The sequence below is a fragment of the Scyliorhinus canicula genome, chromosome 15 (genome assembly GCF_902713615.1).
Source record: "Scyliorhinus canicula chromosome 15, sScyCan1.1, whole genome shotgun sequence".
Taxonomy (NCBI): Eukaryota; Metazoa; Chordata; class Chondrichthyes; order Carcharhiniformes; family Scyliorhinidae; genus Scyliorhinus; species Scyliorhinus canicula.
The window spans coordinates 137,069,803-137,093,285 of NC_052160.1; the positions used below are offsets into that span (position 1 = coordinate 137,069,803).

The 23,483-nt window shown below is 43.8% G+C and overlaps 1 non-coding gene and 1 pseudogene across 1 annotated transcript; one reads left to right on the forward strand and one right to left on the reverse strand.

Annotated features, from left to right (window-relative positions):
* Positions 1–973: 973 nt before the first annotated feature.
* Positions 974–1,045, reverse strand: trnag-ucc. Its single transcript has one exon. It is a non-coding gene; the product is annotated as a tRNA-Gly (tRNA).
* Positions 1,046–4,239: 3,194 nt separating this feature from the next.
* LOC119978182 lies at positions 4,240–23,483 on the forward strand (annotated as a pseudogene).

Here is a 23,483-nt window from a genome sequence, read left to right on the forward strand (position 1 = left end):
TGCGCCTCATTAGCAGCAAATTAAGTGCTGCAATCATAAGTGTACAGATATTAGCGTACAAATAGAGAACAGAGAGTGAAACCTTTTTTTTTACATGTTCTTGTGATGTGAGTGTTGCTGACGAGGTCAACATCTATTGCTCAATCCTAATTGCGCTTGAGAAGGTGGAAGTGAGCTGCCTTCTTGAATCGCTGTAGTTCACATGGTGTACGTACACCTCCAGCGCCGTTAGGCAATTAAGATTAAAGTCCTTTCGGTGCTTTAAAGACAGGAACGTGAAAGCGCTGAAGTAACAGAAAGTGTTGCTCAAAAGAGGAGGTACATTGTTTCGTTAAAACAAGGAAAGGAGGAATGTTTACTGATTGCTCAGAAACTGCGCGTGGTTGAGGGCGTTTCCTGAAAGGGTTAAAGGAAAAGAAACACCTTACTGTACGAATTCTCGGGGTGGTTTGAAATTTGACATTCTTGCAATTCGCCCTGACGCGTGCAGACTGAAAAACTTCAGCAAGCTATCTTTTCTTTTCAGCAATTATTCAATTTCTGTGTTACCAAGCAACTGAAAGCTGAACTATGGAATGCAAATTAGAAGGAATACTTCTGATCCCAATTTTTAGCAGCAGCAGAATTGGTAGCCAGCAATTTTATTGTCCATACTTAATTGCCCTTGAGAAGGTAGTGGTGAGCTGCCTTCTTGAACCGCTGCGGTCCATTTGGTGTAGGTACAGCCATAGTGCTGTTAGGGAGGGCGTTCCAGGATTTTGACCCAAAGGCAGAAATGAAAATCGCTTATTGTCACAAGTAGGCTTCAATGAAGTTACTGTGAAAAGCCCCTAGTCGTCACATTCCGGCGCCTGTCCGGGGAGGCTGGTATGGGAATCGAACGGTGCTGCTGGCCTGCTTGGTCTGCTTTAAAAGCCAGCGATTTAGCCCAGTGAGCTAAACCAGCCCCTAAAATTTTCAACTAACTTTTTATTGTGATGGCCGGGAATCGAACCCGGGTCAACTGCTTGGAAGGCAGCTATGCTCACCACTATACCACCATCGCGCACTTGAAGTGACAGTGAAAGAATGGTGACATATTTCCAGGTCAGGATGGTGAGTGACTTGGAGGGGTACCTCTAGGGAATGGTGTTGCCCCCCCCGTGCATTAACTGCCCTGGTCCTACTTAGGGGGTAGAAATCATTGGTCTTGAAGGCGCTGCCAAAGGAACCTTGGTGAGTTGCTGCAGTGCATCTTATAGACGGTACGCACGGCTGTCAGTGCCTGTCAGTGGTGGAGGGCATGTTGGAGGTGGTGGATGGGATGCCAATTCAGCAGGTTGCTTTGTCCTGGATGTTCAGCTTCTTGAGTGTTGTTGGAGCTGCACTCATCCAGGCAAGTGGAGAGGATTCCATCACACTCCTGACTTGTGCCTTGTAGATGGTGAACAAGCTTTGGGGAAATCAAGAGGTGAGTTACTCACCACAGAATTCCCAGTCTCTGATCTGCTCTTAGAATCCATAGAATGCCTACAGTACAGAAGGGGGACATTCAGCCCATCAAGTCTGCACCGACCCTCCAAGAGTGCACCCTACCTAGGCCCACTCCCCCACCCTATCACTGTGACCCCACCTAACCTGCACATCTTTGGACACTTAAGGGGAAATTTAGCATGGCCAATCCACCTAACCTGCACATCTTTGGACTGTTGGAGGAAACCAGAGCACCCAGAGGAAACCCACGGAGACACGGGGAAGAAGTTCAGACTCCGCACAGTCACCCAAGGCGAGAATCGAACCTGGGACCCTGGTGCTGTGAGGCAGCAGTGCTAGCCACTGTGCCACCTAGAAAGAAGAAATAAACTGAAACTACACAGGGAAATGTAGCCACAATATTTATATTACTGTTCAGTTTCAGATCAGTGGTAACCCCCAGGATTTTGCAAGGTTGAAGAGAGCGGGAAAGAATTTCAGTTGGCATCGATAATTAGTTAACTAATACAAATAGTAGGAAAACATGGATCCCAATAATCTATCAGAGATGATACGACAGAAGCACAAGTCCTATACTGGAATCTATCATGTTGTTGAATGGGATGTCTGCTTTTAATGTATAATATTCTTTAAAGGACAGCACGGTAACATTGTGGATAGCACAATTGCTTCACAGCTCCAGGGTCCCAGGTTCGATTCCTGCTTGGGTCACTGTCTGTGTGGAGTCTGCACATCCTCCCCGTGTGTGCGTGGGTTTCCTCCGGGTGCTCTGGTTTCCTCCCACAGTCCAAAGATGTGCAGGTTAGGTGGATTGACCATGATAAATTGCCCTTAGTATCCAAAATTGCCCTTAGTGTTGGGTGGGGTTACTGGGTTATGGAGATAGGGTGGAGGTGTTGACCTTGGGCAGGGTGCTCTTTCCAAGAGCCGGTGCAGACTCGATGGGCCGAATGGCCTCCTTCTGCACAGTAAATTCTATGACTAATTTAATTCATTAAAAGTAGAATACATTTTGAAAAGATGTAAAACGACAAAAAATATGAACAACAGTTAAATTAATTCAGTTGACTAGAAATAGGTAAGAATGAGAGACAGACAGTGATAAGAATATTTGACAATAGCAGAGAGAAATATCTTTCAAGAAAATTCAAAATACTTGAATTTTAATTTCCCGGCCTCCAGAGTACCCTCCCATCGAGTAAAAAAACAGATAAATCAGTAAACTATAGGCCAGTATTTCAGTTGTTGGTATTACTATCACCTATAATATGGTTAAAAATGGATTGGATTGTTTATTGTCACAATAATCCACCATTGGATTTTTGTATTGTTTCAGATTTCAGCACTTTGCTTTTCACAAGAGTTAATCAGGGCCCATCGACGCAACTTTCACAAAGGCAGGCTACACGTGAACACTTTTGATCATCGCTTCAGAGAATTCTGTCATGCTGAGGAATGGCGGCTCGGTAGCGCAGTGTTGCTTCACAGCTGCAGGGTCCCAGGTTCGATTCCCCGCTGGGTCACTGTCTGTGCGGAGTCTGCACGTTCTCCCCGTGTCTGCATGGGTTTCCTCTGGGTGCTCCGGTTTCCTCCCACAGTCCAAACATGTGCACATTAGGTGGATTGGCCATGCTAAATTGGCCTTAGTGTCCAAAAAGTAGGGTTATTGGGTTATGGGGATAGGGTGGAGGTGTGGGCTTAGTGCTCTTTCCAGGGGCCGGTACATGCTCGATGGGCCGGGTGGCCTCCTTCTGCGCTGTGGATTCTATGAAAGATAAAGGACATCCAGTGTCAGTCAATTATCGGGATTTCCAAGAAACATTTGATAATCTGTTGCCTCGGAGAATTATATGAGAGAAGGTGAATGGTAGGGGTAATAGACAGGGGATTTCTCAGAATTGAAAGATATAACAACAGTGTTCTACGAGGGGTAGTATATCCATATAATAATCCGTACAGAAGGAGACCATTCAGCCCACCGTGCCTATGGAATGAACTATCCAATTGGTCGCTCTCACCTGTTCTTACCTTAAAACCCTGCATATTGTTTTTTATTTTCAAGGATTAGGAAATACTCCTTTTGAAAGTTACTATTGAATCTGCTTCCACCTTCCTTCCAGGCAGTGTATCCCGTTCATTTCGACTCCCTGTGTCGGCAAAGACTCTCGAGGTCTGCAGCCAATTATCTTTAAAGAATAAATGACTTGCTTTTCCAATTATCTCGACAAACAGGATGCAAAAGCGAGACGGTAACATTGAAAGCATGTCGTCTTCATTAGTTTAGAGCTGAAGAGTGAGTGTTGTACAGTTTTAGATTACCAGTTCTAGAAAGCAACGATGGAGGCGCAGACTCACTATCATATTGCCCAAATTATATAATGCCTTTAACACAGCAAAACATTCCCACAGTGCGTTTTCAAACGAAATGATTTGCATTTACTTAGCGCCTTTCACAATCTCAGGCCGATCCAAAGCACCCAGCAGCTGATTAATTGTGACCCCTCCTTTTGTTAAGGTGAGTGGTCTAAACTAAGGACAACTTAAGGGGCTAAGGGCTGGTTTAGCTCAGTGGGCTAGACAGCTGATTTGTGATGCAGAGCAAGGTCAGCAGCGCGGGTTCAATTCCCGTTACCAGCTTACCCGAACAGGTGCCGGAATGTGGCAACTAGGGGCTTTTCACAGTAACTTCATACTTGTGACAATAAAAGGTTATTGGATTGGAAATAAAGCAGCCAATTTGTGCACAGCTAGGCTCCTCAAACAGAAATGAGGTAAGTAACCAAATATTCTGCTTTACTGATCTTTGTTGAAGGATAACTACTCGGCAGGATAACTCCTCTGCTGGCCAAATAGTTCTATTGAATGTCTTGTATCATTAACATTAACATAGATGGGCAGCACGGTGGCCTAGTGGTTAGCACAACCGCCTCACGACGCTGAGGTCCCAGGTTCGATCCCGGCTCTGGGTCACTGGCCGTGTGGAGTTTGCACATTCTCCCCGTGTCTGCGTGGGTTTCGCCCCCACAACCCAAAAATGTGCAGAGTAGGTGGATTGGCCATGCTAAAATTGCCCCTTAATTGGAAAAAATAATTGGGTAATCTAAAATTAAAAAAAAAAAAACATTAACATAGATTTCACGGTGCAGAAGGAGGCCATTCGGCCCATCGAATCTGCACCAGCATTTGGAAAGAGCACCCTACCCAAGCCCATACCTCCACCCTATCCCCATAACCCAGTAACCCCACCCAACACTAAGGCAATTTTGGACACTAAGGGCTCCAATCCACCTAACCTGCACATCTTTGGACTGTGGGAGGAAACCGGAGCACCCGGAGGAAACCCATGCACACACGGGGAGAACGTGCAGACTCCGCACAGACAGTGACCCAAGCCGGGAATCGAACCTGGGACCCTGGAGCTGTGAAGCAATTGTGCTAACCACTGTGCCACCATGCTGCCCACCTAAGAAAACAGAGGTGAGGGACCAAACTAACACCTCTTCTGAAATATCATGGCCCACAGATTCATTCACGCCCGGTCCAGTAAAATTCCAATTTCAAAGTTCTCGTCCATGGCCTCGGCCCCCCACCACCACCCCCTATCATCATCCCCTACCACCACATCTCTGTGACCTTCCCCAGCCCCACAACCCTCCAAGATATCAGCGCTCATCTTTTTTCTGGCCTCTTGTCAATCATCAATTTTAATCACTCCAGCAGCGATGGCCAAGTCTTCAGTAACCGGGGCCCTGGGATCCGTACAGCTCTCAGCCTCACTTCCCTCCTCTTGGACACAGTTTAAAACTTATCTATTTGACAAAGCATTTGGTCACCTGACTGATGAACTCCTGGGTTAGCTCAGTACCAAAGCTTGTTGTATAATGCTGCTGTGAAGCACCTTGGGACATTTTATTATGTTAAAGGCACCATATCAATATATGTTGTTGTTATGAGCTTTGGCCCAGCACTAAAGGATAATAATAATCTTTGTTAGTGTCACAAGTAGGCTTACATTAACACTGCAATGAAGTTACTGTGAAAAGCCCCTAGTCGCCACACTCCGGCGCCTGTTCGGGTACACTGAGGGAGAATTCAGAATGTCCAATTCACCTAACAGCACGTCTTTCGGGACTTGTGGGAGGAAACCGGAGCACCAGAGGAAACCCACGCAGACACGGGGGGAACGTGCCGACTCCACACAGACAGATGAATCCCGGGAATCGAACCCTGGAGCTGTGAAGCAACAGTGCTAACCACTATAGCAACAATGGACTGTCCCATTGAGAAGACTGTACACTATTTAGGATTCATTTGTTTTGTGTCGCAGGGAGGGAGCATCCATGTTATTCGACTATGTTGACTGGCCAATAAGCTCCCAGTAATTTCACCATACGTAATAAGCTCATTTTACCTGATCTGACGTGTCATCCTGCCTAGTTAGTGATGCACAACTGTCCCACTTTATTAACATTGATCTCAGCTGAAGCCGATGGCACGTGAGGCAGGAAGCAACTCTCCAAGGGAGTTTAGGAATGACAGGAGCTTTACTGGGAGAGCCGGTGGTGGCATTGCAACATTAGCATCTTATCCACTAAGAGGATTACAGCTCGGAACAAAGAGCTTAATCTGGCTCAGAATTGGAGTAAACATTTAATCAGCAGGGACGACAGGAATCTGCATAATCCCAAGCAGGAGGGTTTTGCACGCTCAATTTGTAGTTTGTTGTTTCCCTCAAATCCACTTCTCCCACCGTTATGTTAAAGAAAGCAGACACTTCCTGATTGAGACCACCAACATCTGATGGTAGGGACCTGGTACCCTGCAGGGTGGTCCCACAGTGGACAGGGCCCAGCATCCAGCATCCGGCACTCTTCATAACCATTTTAGATTTATTTCCTCGCTAATTCAAACTTGTAGCCTCTGTTGCTCATTGCCTACTTCTGTTTTAAGTAATTTTGTGGCTTTATCTTGTCAATGTCAATATCATTTACACGCATGGTCTGCTCGTGTCATTTAAATATATGGGATCTTGCTGTGCACAATTTGGCTGCTGCATTTCCTACATTACAGCACTTCAAAAAATTACGCCCCCATTATAATTTAAACAGTTTCTGGGCATGAACCTTATTACGTCTCTGGCAGGGGGGTTCTGGGAAGTCTGAAAATGAGATCTCCCCAGAAAGATTCTCATTTTCTGACTCTCGTGGAATTTTGCGACCACGTCGCTGTTTGCACCTGCGGCGTACATGGGTGCAAAATCCCAGCCAACGACAATGAAGGGACAGTGATTTAGTTCAAGTCAGGATGGAGTGTGACTTGAAGGGGCATTTGCAGGTGGTGGTATTCCCATACATCTACTGCCCTTGTCCTTCAAGCTGGTATAGGTCACGGGTTTGGAAGGTGCTGCCTAAAGAACCTTGCTGAGTTCCTGCACTACGATACACTGCACTTCCTGTAAACCTTTCCTACGGTACACTGCACTTCCTGTAAACCTTTCCTACGATACACTGCACTTCCTGTAAACCTGTCCTACGATACACTGCACTTCCTGTAAACCGTTCCTACGATACACTGCACTTCCTGTAAACCTTTCCTACGATACACTGCACTTCCTGTAAACCTTTCCTACAATACACTGCACTTCCTGCACACCTTTCCTATGGTACACTGCACTTCCTGTACACCTTCCCTACGGTACACTGCACTTCCTGTAAACCTTTCCTACGATACACTGCACTTCCTGTAAACCTTTCCTACGGTACACTGCACTTCCTGTAAACCTTTCCTACGATACACTGCACTTCCTGTAAACCTTTCCTACGGTACACTGCACTTCCTGTAAACCTTTCCTACGGTACACTGCACTTCCTGTAAACCTTTCCTACGATACACTGCACTTCCTGTAAACCTTTCCTACGATACACTGCACTTCCTGTAAACCGTTCCTACGGTACACTGCACTTCCTGCACACCTTTCCTATGGTACACTGCACTTCCTGTACACCTTCCCTACGATACACTGCACTTCCTGTACACCTTCCCTATGGTACACTGCACTTCCTGTACACCTTCCCTACGATACACTGCACTTCCTGTACACCTTCCCTACGATACACTGCACTTCCTGCACACCTTTCCTATGGTACACTGCACTTCCTGTACACCTTCCCTACGGTACACTGCACTTCCTGTACACCATTCCTATGATACACTGCACTTCCTGTAAACCTTTCCTACGATACACTGCACTTCCTGTAAACCTTTCCTATGGTACACTGCACTTCCTGTACACCTTCCCTACGGTACACTGCACTTCCTGTACACCATTCCTACGATACACTGCACTTCCTGCACACTGTTCCTACGGTACACTGCACTTCCTGTAAACCTTTCCTACGATACACTGCACTTCCTGTACACCATTCCTACGATACACTGCACTTCCTGCACACCGTTCCTATGGTACACTGCACTTCCTGTACACCGTTCCTATGGTACACTGCACTTCCTGTACACTGTTCCTATGATACACTGTACTTCCTGTACACCATTCCTATGATACACTGCACTTCCTGTACACCTTCCCTATGGTACACTGCACTTCCTGTAAACCTTTTCTACGATACACTGCACTTCCTGCACACCGTTCCTACGATACACTGCACTTCCTGCACACCTTTCCTATGGTACACTGCACTTCCTCCTTATTGTGGTAACTGTTGCTTTTCAATGTTTCAGGTGCTGGTGAATCAGGAATAAGTACCATCGTCAAACAGATGAATTAAGTTTTGATTTCTCCTGCATTTTATTTTATTTCAGAAGACACAAAAGTTTAACCAATTCAGTGATACAACCCTATTGATCATAAATCAGTATTAAAATAACTCTCGGGCACTCCAGGGTCACATATGCACCGTTTCTGGCCACTTACAGCAGTCGCAACAATCCACCTCCACATTACAAACACATTTGCCTCTCACTGCATTTCCAGATCAGACTGTAATTGTGCATTACCTCCCACACGCACAAAATTCAAATGATCAATTCACACTTACAGACTGTCTCGTACAGTTCAGCCTCACTGAGGTTTAACTGTTAACTGTAGAGGAAGTGGGACTGACCCACCTTCAACTAATGACGTTACACATGAAACATCGATAAAGTAGAAACCCCGCCATCCCACATCTTAACACATACGCATAAAAACCTGACAGCGTTAGGTTATTCACAGGATGTTGATACAACCAGTGCAAAAGAATGTGAGTGGAAATTGCATTCAATACAAATTGAGTTTTAAACACGTTGAATTAAAAGCTGTGCCCCGCTCATAAAACCAGTCATGGCGATTATGTTCAAGATTGAATTTGATAGATGTTTGAACAGTAAGGGAACCAAGGGAGATGGGGATAGGATAGGAAATCGAAGTTGGAAGACCAGCCTTGATCTCATTGAATGATAGGCCAGGCTCGAAGGCCTACTCCTGCTCTTATAAGTGAGCGGCACGGTGGCACAGTGGTTAGCCTTGTTGCTTAACAGCGTCAGGGTCCCAGGTTCGATTCCCGCTTGGGTCACTATCTGTGTGGAGTCTGCACGCTCTCCCCCTGTCTGCGTGGGTTTCCTCCGGGTGCTCCGGTTTCCTTCCACAAGTCCCGAAAGACGTGCTTGTTAGGTGAATTGGACATTCTGAATTCTCCCTCCGTGTACCCGAACAGGAGCTGGAGTGTGGCGACTAGGGGCTTTTCACAGTAACTTCATTGCAGTCTTAATGTAAGCCTATTTGTGACAATAATAAAGATTATTATTAAGTCTTGAGGAGGCAATAAAAACCCACTGCCAGCGATGGAGGAAGATTGCCATGCCAACACAGTGTCCAAGCCGAGGACAGCATCACCTCCATCACAGCTCAGACACACCTTCATTGGGTATTGCCAGTGGGACAGCAATGATAATATTGATCAGAACGCCAGTGGACAGAACTCTCCGACAAATCAGAAATTTAGGGCGGAGACTATAAAATGTGAAGTATGAAACAACCTCATCTTTTAATTCAACAATTCTCAGAGCATGTTGGCTTTTCTCGCAGAATCATCCATCAAGACGGTTATACAAAGGAAGAATGTTTAGCCTTTATAACCATCATCAATGGCAACATTCTCCAGTCTGGCTATTATTTGAGCCATGTCCACTATTGGAATTGATTACGGAGAGTCAGCAAATGCGGTGAGCATATAGCCCGGTTGAAACATTTTGTAGAGGGAGAACCTTTAACACTCTTATCCTTTAGCGTGAGTGGGAAAGAACAGTCCATTATTTTTAACAACACATAGCATTTGATAAAAAGTGTAAAAGTATTTAAAACGATGCTGTACAAATGCAGGTTTGTTGTGGAAGTAACACACGAGGAAATGTAGTTGGACATTTTGTGATCTTCCCCCAGACAGAAAGCAATCCGTTCCATTTTCCCCAGTCACGCCCCTCGATATCGTATGAAAGAAATCACAAGTACTGGCTGTACTGTTCCGATAAGCTGTGAAAATCTTCGTACTCTACACAAAATGTTTCAGTTTTGACAGATGCTAATGTTCCTGGAATGACGACAGAATTTAAAATCAATATCTAACTTCCTAAAGCAGAGTGGGGTCAGAGTAGAAGTGATCCCAATAAATCAATAGCGGTAATTAGTCCTATCATGCCACCACATTCTTGACATGTTGAGACAGTAGCACAGCGGTTAGCGCTGTTACACAGCACTATGGTCCTGAGTTCGAATCCTAGCTTGGGTCACTGTCTGTGCGGAGTCTGCACGTTCTCCCCGTGTCTGCGTGGGTTTCCTCCGGGTGCTCCGGTTTCCTCCCACAAGTCCCGAAAGACATGCTTGTTAGGTGAATTGGACATTCTGAATTCTCCCTCAGTGTACCCGAACAGGCGCCAGAGTGTGGCGACTAGGGGCTTTTCACAGTAACATCACTGCAGTGTTAATGTAAGCCTACTTGTGACACCAATAAAAATTATTATTATTACGTATTTTATGACTGCTCCTAATTACAAGCAATTACAAAGAATCAAGAACTATTTACCTGTCATTAAAATGAACAAACGCCTCAAGGGGCATATCTTCAGCTCATGACATCCGATGGTGACATGATTTTATCGGCCGCACTGTTAGACGTCTCCATTCACTTCACTGTTGGACCTGCATTGCAGCTCAGAGAGTAAGATCTCACTGCAGCCTACAGAAAAGGTTGGTTGTTCTTCATGCAGTCAGCCATGAACTCCTGCTGGCCACAAGATCAGGGCCAATCTAGACTTGGGCAGTCCCTGTTAGCTTCACTGAAAGAAAATATATTCATTCACAGTTAATGACGTTAGGTTGCAAAGCAGCATTCAACAGGAATGCCTCCCACCCTTACCACTTTGATTTGGTCAGAGTTGGGAATGATGTAATGCTTGGTTGTACTGTCCAATTTCCTGACTCTTGTTTTCCTCTCGTTTATGTCGCTAGGAAGCTGGGAGACAGCTGTTTAATCTTGCGGATTCCGTCGAAGAGGGGACCATGCCTGAGGAGCTGGTGGATGTGGTGAAGAAGCTGTGGACTGATGCAGGAGGTCAGGCCTGCTTTGAAAGGGCAGCAGAGTATAAACTCAATGACTCGGCCTAGTATGTCCAGCCCTGCAAACAACTATAGGCGAGAAATTACTGTTGCCAATATTGGCGGATGCATTACTGTAGCTGTTATATTAGTGGATGGATTTCCCTGTATGATTAATACCTCCATTAAAATTGTGGGCAGAGAAATATCCACCCAATATATTGTTTGCCCACGGCTCTCAATTGTGATGTCTAATCTGAATGGAAATGCAATGTAAAGTCACCTTTCCTGAAGAATTGCTATAATCTCCCCATTATAGTGTTGTTTTGCATCACAAATCTTTTGTGGATTATAAACACACTGAGAATGGATGGCTGTGAATTCATCAGGAAGAAACCGGTGATGTTTTATTCTACTGCTGTTACTGGAACATGCCAATGGCCACATCCCCAACACAAAATTAGTGTTGCATTCCCATTTATGACAACCAATAGGAGTACTTTAACACTCAGAATTTTCATTGGATGTGGGCATTGTTGGCAATTGTCCCTAATTCCCCTTAAACTGAGTGACTTGCTCGACCATTTCAGAGCACCGTTAAGAGTCGACCACATCAATGTGGGCCTGGATTCATATATTAGGCCAGATCTGGTCAGGGCAGCAGACCTTTGTACTGAACCAAATGTTTATTTTGGTGACAATTGATGAGAGTTTCATGGCCATCACTATTGAGACTAGCGTTCAATTCCACCAGCTGCCGGGGTGGGATTTGAACCCCTGTTCCCAGGGCATTATCCTGGGTCTCTGGATTCCTAGCCTAATCACACTAACACTACGCCACTGTCTCCCCTCTGAGATAGATCAGATTGTGCTCTATTACAAGGTAAAGAGTTCTCTCTTATAAACAAACTCAAATTAGTTGGGAAAATAATGCTTGGAAACTATGGCAGATGGATCTGCATGACAGAAAGGCGTGGGATAGTCGGAATTTCATCCTAACTCGGTCCTTTTAATGAGCCACCTGTCCATCCACCATCTCCATATTTACAGTCAACGTGCGAGTAATGTAAGCCACTGCAGAGGTGTGTCAGGCAGGTGGGGAGTAATTGCCGTTCATCATTTAATACATAGAATCAAAGAATCCTTGCAGTGCAGAAGGAGGCCATTCGGCCCATCCAGTCTGCGCCAACCCTTCAAAGGAGCACCCCACCGTCCTATCCCCATAACCCCACCTGCCTTTTTGGACACTAAAGGGCAATTTAACGTGGCCAAGCCACCTGGCCTGAACACCTTTGGACATGATTGGATTTGTTTTGGAAATTCTTTTCAAAATATGCGTTTTCGTTAAAGGCACAAAGTCATTGAATAGGTCACTGTTTGCAATTATTTTTGATGTTAGGACACTTGAATGTGTAAATAGCAACATCTCACCTCACGTTGGTTCATGGTGTGGTTAAATGTGTGCTTAGGCATTGCTTATTTAAATAAGGGAACCCAAATACACACCACCCAAGGGATGATTCTGTGCATACGCAGTGCTTGGCTGAGCATGGGTTGTGTAAACATGATTGCACAGCGGAACCTATGTGGTTTCCTTTTTATGCTCTGACAGTGCTGAGGACATCAACATATTGGACTGGGAAATAGACTGCAAGTTGACACCATTTCCCTCAATATGACTTTTTTTTTGTAAATATATCCCTTTTAAACAAAATGATGTCTTAATGTTGGAAAACTCTTTGATCAAAGGGAAGGATTCCCAGTGGAATCAAATAGGATTTTATGTCTTCTGTTGCTAAGGCCTGTTACTAAATTTAACCATGGCTTCAGAGGTTTGAAGAATATGGCAATTTTTAGGAATTGGGAAAGGGCTTTAAGCACCAACTCACCTGGCCCTTTTTTGTCAAACTGTCCCATTAACCACTTCCTCTCCGTATTCCTCAGTCCCTCTTCTCTCCTCAAATATATCTGGTTATTCTCGAACGTTGTTAAAATGTCTCCCAGAATTGTCTGCCTTGGTAGCTGATTTCACAACTACCGTGCACTTTGAAAGCATTCTGTTAAACTTCCTTATTTGATTCTAACTTCCTCATTTTTACTTATGTCCCCTGGCATTGGAAACTTTCACCATAGTCAACAAGTTAGACTAATTTGGTCAATTCATTTCATAATTTTGAAAACGTTCAATTCCCACCTCAACTAATCATACCATTCCTCATATCTTACCATCCTTATATCTGGAATATCTCACTGCAACCACACCCTTCAACTCCGTCTATTACACAAATGGAATCACTTGTTTAAACTACCTCCAATTGTTCACCTTTTTAATGTTCAACAACCCATCTTCAGAACAGTTCATTCAAATGCCCAAAGTAACCTTGTAACAGCTTGAAAGATAGTTAGCTCTCAAATCCCAGTGCGATGTTTTCTTTGCGTTTCTGTGCTGTGTAGACCATTCTTCATTAAGAAAGAACATGCATTTCTATTACATCTTTCATAACCTCAAGATGTTCCTGGTTCACTAATGTCCTGTTGGGAAGGAAATCTGCCATCCTTACCTTGTCTGGCCGACATGTGACTCCAGATCTACCGCAATGTCGTTGACTTGTAATTGCCCCTGAAATGGTCTAGTAAGCCACTCAAGGGAAATTAGGGATGGGCAAGAAATGCTCGTCTTGCCAGCGACATCTCCATCCCAGGAAAAGATATATTGACCAGGGCACCAGGAGAACACCCATTCTCATGTTAAAATATGATGTGGAGATGCCGGCGTTGGACTGGGGTGAGCACAGTAAGAAGTCTTACAGCACCAGGTTAAAGTCCCAACAGGTTTGTTTCAAACACAAGCTTTCGGAGCACTGCTCCTTCCTCAGGTGAGGAAGGAGCAGTGCTCCGAAAGCTTGTGTTTGAAACAAACCTGTTGGACATTAACCTGGTGTTGTAAGACTTCTACCATGTTAAAATAGTGTCAGGGGATGTTTTTAAGTATAATCTTTATTGGCACAAGTAGGCTTACATTATTAACACTGTAATGAAGTTACTGTAAAAGCCCCCAGTCGCCACATTCCGGTGCCTGTTCGGGTACACAGAGGGAGAATTCAGAATATCCAAATTACCTATGAGCATGTCCTTCAGGACTTGTGGGAGAAAACTGGAGCACCCAGAGGAAACCCACGCAGACACGGAGCGAATGTGCAGACTCCGCACAGACAGTGACCCAAGCTGGGAATCGAACCTGGGACCCTGGAGCTGTGAAGCAACAGTGCTAACCACTGTGCTACCATGCCGCCAGGCAGGCATCCTCTTTAACTTCTCATCCAAGAGATGGCACTTACAGTGCAGCACCCCCTCAGTGCAATTCTGAAGAGTCTGCCTCTATTAGGTCAGGTCACTGGAGAGCACCTCATCCTACAACATCCTGATTCAGGAGTAGAAATGCAACCACTGAACTTCAGCTAACCTCTAAGCATCAAAGTATTGTCTACCCTTCTGTTGGTTACGTCCTGTGTCCGTCAGTTCACAAGGCATAATGCATTCAACCCAACCAGATTCAAACTTCTCTGGGTTGATTGTGCATCAATTATTAGGGTTTCAAACTGAGGAGTGATATTATTTTTATGATATCATGATGTATTATTGTTATGTTTGGTTTTAACTGTAGATGGTAATCAAGTATGTACAGAAATGTGATTTTTTTTCTCTCTCCATCAGCTATTTGGACAATCTGGACAGAATCACAGCCACTGGCTACATTCCAAATGAGCAAGATGTTTTGAGGTCAAGAGTGAAGACCACAGGGGGATGGGACAATTGGGCACGGCCGGGCGCGGCCGTTTGGGCGCAGACGACAGAAATTCTTTTAGTTTTTGTGGCTAGTAACTTGTTGCAAATTGTTGCAAGTAAATTTAAAAACCTTAAATTAGTTCATTTAGTTTAGTTCATTTGGTGATTATGAGCAAGGCTCCTCAAGTACTCAAATTTTCAAATTTAAGAACACTTTCATGTATTCTTTTATCTTTATTGTAAATTAAAAACCTTAAATTAGTTCATTTAGTTAAAAACCTTAAATTAGTTCATTTAGTTAAAAACTAAAGTTAAAAAACCTTTAGTTTAGTTCATTTGGTAATTATGAGCAAGGCTCCTCAAGCACTCGATAGCATCCATGTTTTCAAATTTAAGAACAGTTTCATGTATTCTTTTATCTGCATCTCTATACTTTTTTAGTTTTTGTGGCGGTTCATGGCCGGCTAGTAACCTTTCATAATATGCATCTCTACCTTTCTGTACTTTACGCAGGCCATCAATTAGTTTCCATATGGTGGGATGATGCATGCCAAGTTCATATTTCAATCTTCTTCCACTCCTGGTTGAGGGACATATATCCTGTAGCATTCTGGCACAATCAATTGTTGTAAATCACTTGGATTGGTGGGGGCGTTCAATACATAATTACGCTTTCTGCTTATCATTCTCCTCAAAGCAGATATATTAGGAATGGCTGGTAGACTAGCTTGGGATATGTCTGTCAAACATTCATTAACAACTACAGTCGGTGCCTCAAGGGTTTCCTGTGCTCTCTTTTTTATTTTAGTTTTCACGAGTGCAACCTCTACTTGTGCAGCAGAAGCATCATGCGAATGGCTGTTCAGCTGCCTCACCACGTTTGCAGCTTTAGTATGGAGACGTGCTTTGCACCGGTTTTTTTGCTCACAACGCCAAAATTTCACTTCGCTGTCACCTTTGCTTGTTTTGTCAAAGACGTAAAGGAATCCGTTATGAACAAATATTTTTCTTTACCACGTTTCGTTGATACTGCCTCAGCCATCATATGGGTATGCAAATTGGTTTAGTTAAAAAATATATAAAAAGATGGTGATAGAACGCACCAGCACCCAACTCAACGCACCCGCACCAGCAGCCAACTCAACTGAGGCTAATTCACAAATAAAGAAATGTTATTTTGGCGCCAAAACGTCCGACGCCAAAACGGCCGCGCCACAACGGCCGCGCCACAACGGCCGCGCCCAAATGGCTGCGCCAAAACGTACCTAACCCAGACCACAGGTATCATTGAAGAACAATTCTCTTGCCAGGATCTGTACTTCAGGTAAACAGCCGCATGGTTTCCGAATTTAGTCTCATGCTCCTTCAATGTGCATGCAATGTGAGTTGTAGTTCCAGGTCCAGAGTGTTGTCCATCAGGTAAAATTCTGATAATAATAATAATCGCTTATTGTCACAAGTAGGCTTCAAATGAAGTTACTGTGAAAAGCCCCTAGTCGCCACATTCCGGCGCCTCTTCGGGGAGGCTGGTACGTGAATTGAACCCGCGCTGCTGGCCTTGTTCTGTATGACAAGCCAGCGATTTAGCCCACTGAGCTAAACCAGCCCCTATGATTCCCAAGACATAATAAGTAAACTGACATCCTGGTGGAGTAAGGGTTGTGCGTGTACACTGCTTTGAGTCTTCTGCTTCTTACAAGTCACAGGCCAAGAATGTGATGGAATACTCTCTACTTGCTTGGATGAGTGCAACACCAACAACACTCAGGAAGTTTGACACCATCCAGGATAAAGCAGTCCACTTAATTGCCATCCCATCCACCACCTTCTCCATCCTTTTCCCCCCACCACTGATGCAGCCGTATGTACCATCTACAAGATGCACTGCAGGAACTCACCAAGGCTCCTGTGACAGCACCTTCCAAATGCATGGCCTCTACCACCTAGAAGGCCAAGGGAAGCAGACACTTGGGAACACCACCACTGGCAAGTTCCCCATCCTGACTTGGAAATATACCGCCGTTCCTTCACTGTTGTGCGTCAAAATCCTAAACTCCCTCCCTAACAGCACCGTGGGTGTACCTGCACCACAGGAACTGCAGTGGTTCAAGAAGGCAGCTCACCACCACCTTCTCAAGGGCAATTAGGGATGGGCAATAGAAAATGCTGCCCAGTGCCCCTTGAAATAATTTTTAAAAATGCAAAAGTTTAGTAACGCACGCGGCAATTAAATTCACTTGCATTATTTCGATCCAAGTTAAGTAACTTCTGTGTGTTTCTCTTAAACTTTGACTGCCAATAAGTTGCAGTTATACTTAAATATTCCTTGGATGGTACCAGTCTTGTGGTATTATTTATGAATATACTGTTTTATGGGATGTACACTTTAAAAACAAACCATTCTCATCAAGATGAAGGGTGTTAGTGCTGGGGGATTGAACTTTATCCATTGGAGGAAACTAGTGACAGCAGTAAACATTCCCATGTCGCACAACCAGAGAAAGAATAAAGCTCCCCCATCCCTTTGCTGTCCTTCCCCAAATGAGAAAAGCACTCCATGCGATCAATTTTGTATTGACCTCTCTATGGCTCCCTCTGAGTGTGATTGTCTGTTAGGATTGTATTAAGGGCAAGCTGGAGGTCCATAGCCATTGGGATATAGATTGACAATATAATTTTATATAGGACCATTAAGGCCAGTGCAAAATATATTTGTGCCATCGATTTGGGCTGTGTTGATGCTCAGCTCCCAAACGTGAATGACCAGCACTTGACCTATCCATGTCAAGCATTCAAGAATGTCACATGAGAGTACCTTTAAGAAATGGGTGTTTAAGAAATGAGTGTTTAAGAAATGTTACTTTCAGAAATGGGTGTTTATCAGTGAAGTCAGAGTGTGGGTGGAGCAGGGCGGTTTGTCAGCTTTTTACTTTTGTTTTCGGCTGTTTGCCGCAGAGTGTGTTTTAGTTTCGTTTTCAGTGTTGGAGCTGAAGCCAGACCAAGCAGGTGTACTGTTGTTCTCTCTGCCATGAAAATACTATCACTTGATCATTTGGTGAATTCAGAATCATAAATGTTCTCAGTAGTGAATGTAAACCTAATGTGCTTCTGTTAAAAGGTGTTGCTTTTGTCTTCTGGATGTTGTTTGGGAAGTCATTAAGGATTACTTAGTGTTGTATTCTTTGGGGGTTAGATTTGAATTGATGGTTGCTAAGATGTTCACTGTATGTTTTAAAAAGGTTAACTTGAGTTCATAGAATAAACATTGTTTTTCTTTAAAAAATACTTTTCCATATCTGCTGTACCACACCTGTAGAGTGGGCTGTGTGCTCCCCATACCACAATCTATTAAAAGTTGTGGGTTAGGTGGACTCCATGATACACTTTGGGGTTCCCTAAACCCTGGCCCATAACAAGAAGGATGAAATCAAATGGGACAAAGTCTTTCTTTTATATAAACCATTCAACTAAAGTTGAAGAAAAATAAACAGCTATCTTTCCTCGAAAAAAAACTTCTGTCCGGATAGTTTCAAAATGATACATTTGTGTGGTGTCAATGCCTTGCAGATAGGTACAGCGCAATTCAATAGTGACGATCATTATTAAGTTCTTAAAATAACTAATGCAGCAAATAGTCTAATCTCTGCTCTACCCCCAGGATGTTTGATGTTGGTGGACAGAGGTCGGAACGGAAGAAGTGGATCCACTGTTTTGAAGGAGTTACCTGCATTATTTTCTGTGGTGCTCTCAGTGTGTATGATATGGTGCTGGTCGAGGATGATGAAGTGGTGTGTAACTCTAAATGTGTGTTCACAAAATCAATCCTGTGAAATAATTTAAAATCTCTCATGTAATGCCAAACAACGTTCAGGACTAATTGGATGAAATCATTGCCATAGTCACCTTCTGTGCTATAAAGTTCTAAAATTCTGGACCTTTGTATAATATAATATTCTTTATTGTCACAAGTAGGTATACATTAACACTGCAATGGAGTTACTGTGAAAAGCCCCTAGTTGCCACATTCCGGCGCCTGTTCGTTCGGGTACATTGGGGGGACAATTTAGTCTTTTGGGAATTGTGGGAGGGAACCGGAGCACCCGGAGGAAACCCAGGCGGACACGGGGAGAATGTGCAGACTCTGCACAGGCAGTGACCGAAGCCGGGAATCAAGCCTGGGATCCTGGTGCTGTGAAGCAACAGTGCTAACCACTGCGCTGCCAAATGTCGGTACACAAAAAGAAGAGATATTTTTTGGAAAGACATACATTTTCTAAAGAATATAACTAAGTGAGACAAGGTTCAGTAAGGCTAAAGAACATTGCCACTGAATGTTAGTTCAATGCAGACTCTAAGTTTTCTAATAACACTTTTCTGCAGATGACTGAAATGTGCTGGATTTAATTTAGTGAAATGCCAGTAAACGGTTATCTCTCACATTCATTCAGCGCAATGTCGTCGAGTAACTATATCTCAGGTACAATCACTGTGATAGCTGTGTCATCCTTTGGCAGAACATTGCCACCGTGACCAGAATACGCAAGGATTGATTCAGAGCTTCACTGCAGCAGAGGTCCAACCAATGGAATATAATTCTGTTACTGTGCTCAGTGTCCAAGTGTGGGATGAATGGCACTGTGAGGACACATGAACCAAGGGCAGATGCCTCATAAACTCTAATCTCCTGGGGCCAATTTTATAAAGAAACTTACTATAAGTAAGTTTAAGTATTAAAGCAAATTACTGCGGATGCTGGAATCTGAAACAAAAACAGAAAATCCGGGACAATCTCAGCAGGTCTGACAGTATCTGTGGAGAGAGAAGGGAGCCAATGTTTCATGTCTGGATGACCCTTTGTCAAATAGTTATAAGCAAATTCAAATGGTTGGGCAGCAATATAAAACTGAGCATACAGTGGCAGTAATATGCATCCAGGTTTTCAACATCTGCAGTATTTAAAAAAATTACTTTATCAGTTACAAAGCCAGAGCTCCGAGTGTGGACAGGGGCAAATCCCTAATCCAGCATCTTGCCTGCTCCAAAAAACAATTCTAATCAAATCCAATTCATGGTCCCCACAAAAGAGACATACCAGATCCAGGCATTGCACTTGGCAGTAATCTGTATTTCTGCTAGATGTTTGCATATTAAATTGCAAATTAATTTCCATTAAAAGCTGGCTTGACATGTATTTTTAAATTTTGATTATACATCTGTGGAAGGTTTCATCTCAGCTTGTGACCATCAGAAATGAGAAGTGATTAGCATTTGCAGTCATTTTCCAGTGGATCAGAAACTCATGTGAGGACAGCTGGCTTGAAACATGCTCAAAATTTCCTTCACTTGCAATGGTGAAGTTTCCAATTGGTTCTCAGTGTCCCAATAACTGGAGATGAGACACAGATGGGCAGTGGTGCTTAATAACCTGTATTTTGCTGCTGCATTCTGTAGCTGAGCATTGCCTCAAAGCGCAAGATTTTAAAACTCAGAATTTCAAAATTCTCATCATGGTTTTCAAATCCCTCCATGGCTTCTCCACTCCCTACCTCTGTAATCACCTCCAGCCTTCCAATCTTCCCAAATCTCTGCCTTCCTCCAATTCTGGTTCTTGTGCATCGTCCATTTTCATTGATCGATCCTTGCAAGCTCTGCCTTCAGTTGCCTCGAAAATGAAAAGAAATGAAAATCGCTTATCGGCACGAGTAGGCTTCAAATGAAGTTACTGTGAAAAGCCCCTAGTCGCCACATTCCGGTGCCTGTTCGGGGAGGCTGGTACGGGAATTGAACCGTGCTGCTGGCCTGCTTTCAAAGACAGCGATTTAGCCCTGAGCGAAACCAGCCCCGGATCGGCCAAAAGCTCAGGAATCCCAAACCTCCACCCTCCTCCCATCCCACAAACCTCTCTCTGACACTTTTAAACTTTAAAAAAATTTTTTTTTAGAGTATCCAATTATTTTTTCCAATTAAGGGGCAATTTAGAGTGGCCAATCTACCTACCCTGCACATCTTTGGGTTGTGGGGGTGAAACCCACGCAGACACGGGGAGAATGTGCAAACTCCACACAGACAGTGACCCAGAGCCGGGATCGAACCCGGGTCCTCAGCGCCATAAGCAGCAATGCTAACCACTGTGCCACCGTGCTGCCCCTCACTTTTAAACTTGATGGAGCTTTTCTCACCTGTTGTAATATCTCATGTCAAATTTTGGAAAGAGGGAAAAGAGCTCTGAAGAAATGTCATATTGTCTTGAAACATTAACTATTTTCTCTCTCCACAAATGCTGCCAGACCTGCTTGGTTTTCCCAGCACTTTCTAATTTTGTTTCAGGCTCCAACATACGCAGTATTTTGTTTTTATGTTCCCGTGCCAAAGTTTGTTTGATAACACCCCTGTGAAATGCCTTGGGACTTTAAAGATGCTATATAAATACAGGCTGTTGCTGCAGTAACAAAGTGTCACTCAAGACATTTGATCTAATTTAAATTAAATTGTGTGCCATTGAGCTGTTTGAAAAAGGCAAGTCGTGGGTAGAAGTCATCAGCAACTTTCAAAAGAAAATTGAATATATGATTGAAAATGAAAGTTCTGTGGGACTATGGGGAGAAAACAGTGAAGTGGGACTAATTAACTGCTTTCAAAAAGCTGGCAAAGGCTTGATTGACCAAATGGCTTCCTATCACACTGCACAAATTGCCCAAACATATTCCAATAATAACAGACCAAAAAGCGTTGGCAACTAAAATAGTGGTAAACCTAGAGAAATCAGCCATCTTCCAAAACAGTCAGAATGATGGTGGATGCAACACTAAGGAGATATTGAGGCATAAATGTTTACGTAGAATGTACAGCACAGAAACTCCTCCATACCAGTGTACATGCTCCATATAGGCTACACAAGTGGCTAGCACTGTGGCTTTACAGTGCCAGGGTCCCAGGTTCGATTCCCTACTGGGTCATTGTCTGTGCGGAGTCTGCACATTCTCCCCGTGACTGCGTTGGTTTCCTCCGGGTGCTCTGCTTTCCTCCCACAGTCCAAAGATGTGCAGGTTAGGTGGATTGGCTATGCTAAATTGGCTTAGTGACCAAAAAAGGTTAGATGGGGTTATTGGGTTACGGGGATACGGTGGAAGTGAGGACTTCAGTGGGTCGGTGCAGACTCAATGGGCCAAATGGCCTCCTTCTGCACTGTATGTTCTATAAGCCTCATCCCATAATTTAACTGTCCCAGTCTACCCTTCTTTTCCTTTATTCCTCATATATTTATCTGGCACCTCCTTAAATGCCTCCATTCTGTTTACTTCAGTTCTTGTGGTATGTTAACCACTCTCTGAAGGGAGATGTTTCTCTTCAATTCCGCATTTATCCCATTGATGCTTTTCTTCTCCCTACAATAAAACGGTTTCAGCATCTCTATCTTTTTATGTCCGTAGAACCGAATGCATGAGAGTCTCCATCTCTTCAACGGTATTTGCAATCACAGGTACTTTGCAGCCACTTCCATCGTGCTGTTTTTGAATAAGAAGGATCTTTTTGAGGATAAAATCAAAAGGTTCATCTAAGCATCTGCTTCCCGGATTACGATGGTACTTAACCCACTTTTCTTACAAAGATAGATTGCTAACAATTCAGTTCATAAATCTTCTGACAATGAAGCAATCCTCTCAGCCCACAACAGGAATTGTCTTAATGTTCATATTTAGCCTGACCAGTAGCAAATAAAACTCCTTCCAACTGCCAGCCAATGGTCATCTCAAAACAAGAAAAGCCCCAATTATTGCCCTTGAGTTTTTTTTAATTTAGTGCATCCAATTCAGTTTTTCCAATTATGGGGCAATTTAGCATGGACAATCCACCTACCACGCAAACACGGGGAGAATGAACTCGACACAGACAGTGACCCATTGCTGGGATCGAACCTGGGACCTCAGCGCCATGGGACAGCAGGGCTAACCCACTGTGCCACCGTGCTGCCCCTCTTGAGTTTTAATGGCATCACCACCCTTCATCACCTTGAGGGCTTTGTACCCGACTAGAAACTTGCGCCCAAACTGGGCGCCTGAGGTGTGGTGATCCTCAGATTAAACCACCACCAGACAGCTCTTCCCCTCAAAGGAAATAGCAGCCTATGGTCACCTGGGACTATGGCGACTTTACCATTACTTCTGCAATAACAGATTTACATTGGCTTGAGTTGTGTGATGTTGAATATTCTAACAGGCTGACAATAAACCATTTTTCAGTGCCACACTGAGAGTAAAATCTTTGCGCTCTATCTCTAGGTCCCAACACGTATGATGATGCTGGCACATACATCAAGAACCAATTCCTAGACCTCAACATGCGAAAAGATATTAAAGAAATCTATGCGCACATGACGTGTGCGACTGACACACAAAACGTCAAGTTTGTATTTGATGCTGTGAAAGATATCATCATTAAAGAAAATCTTAAAGACTGTGGTCTTTTCTGAACATTCGGGCTTCAGTCTGTAACAGGTACATAGGAACGTTTTGTAAAAGTGCTCATTTTCAATCGACTTCATCATTATAATTTTTAATCTTAATAGGCATAGTAACAGAGAACGGAGTCACTCAGCCCATCAAGTCCATGTTGGTTGTCTGTTGGACTGTCCAGT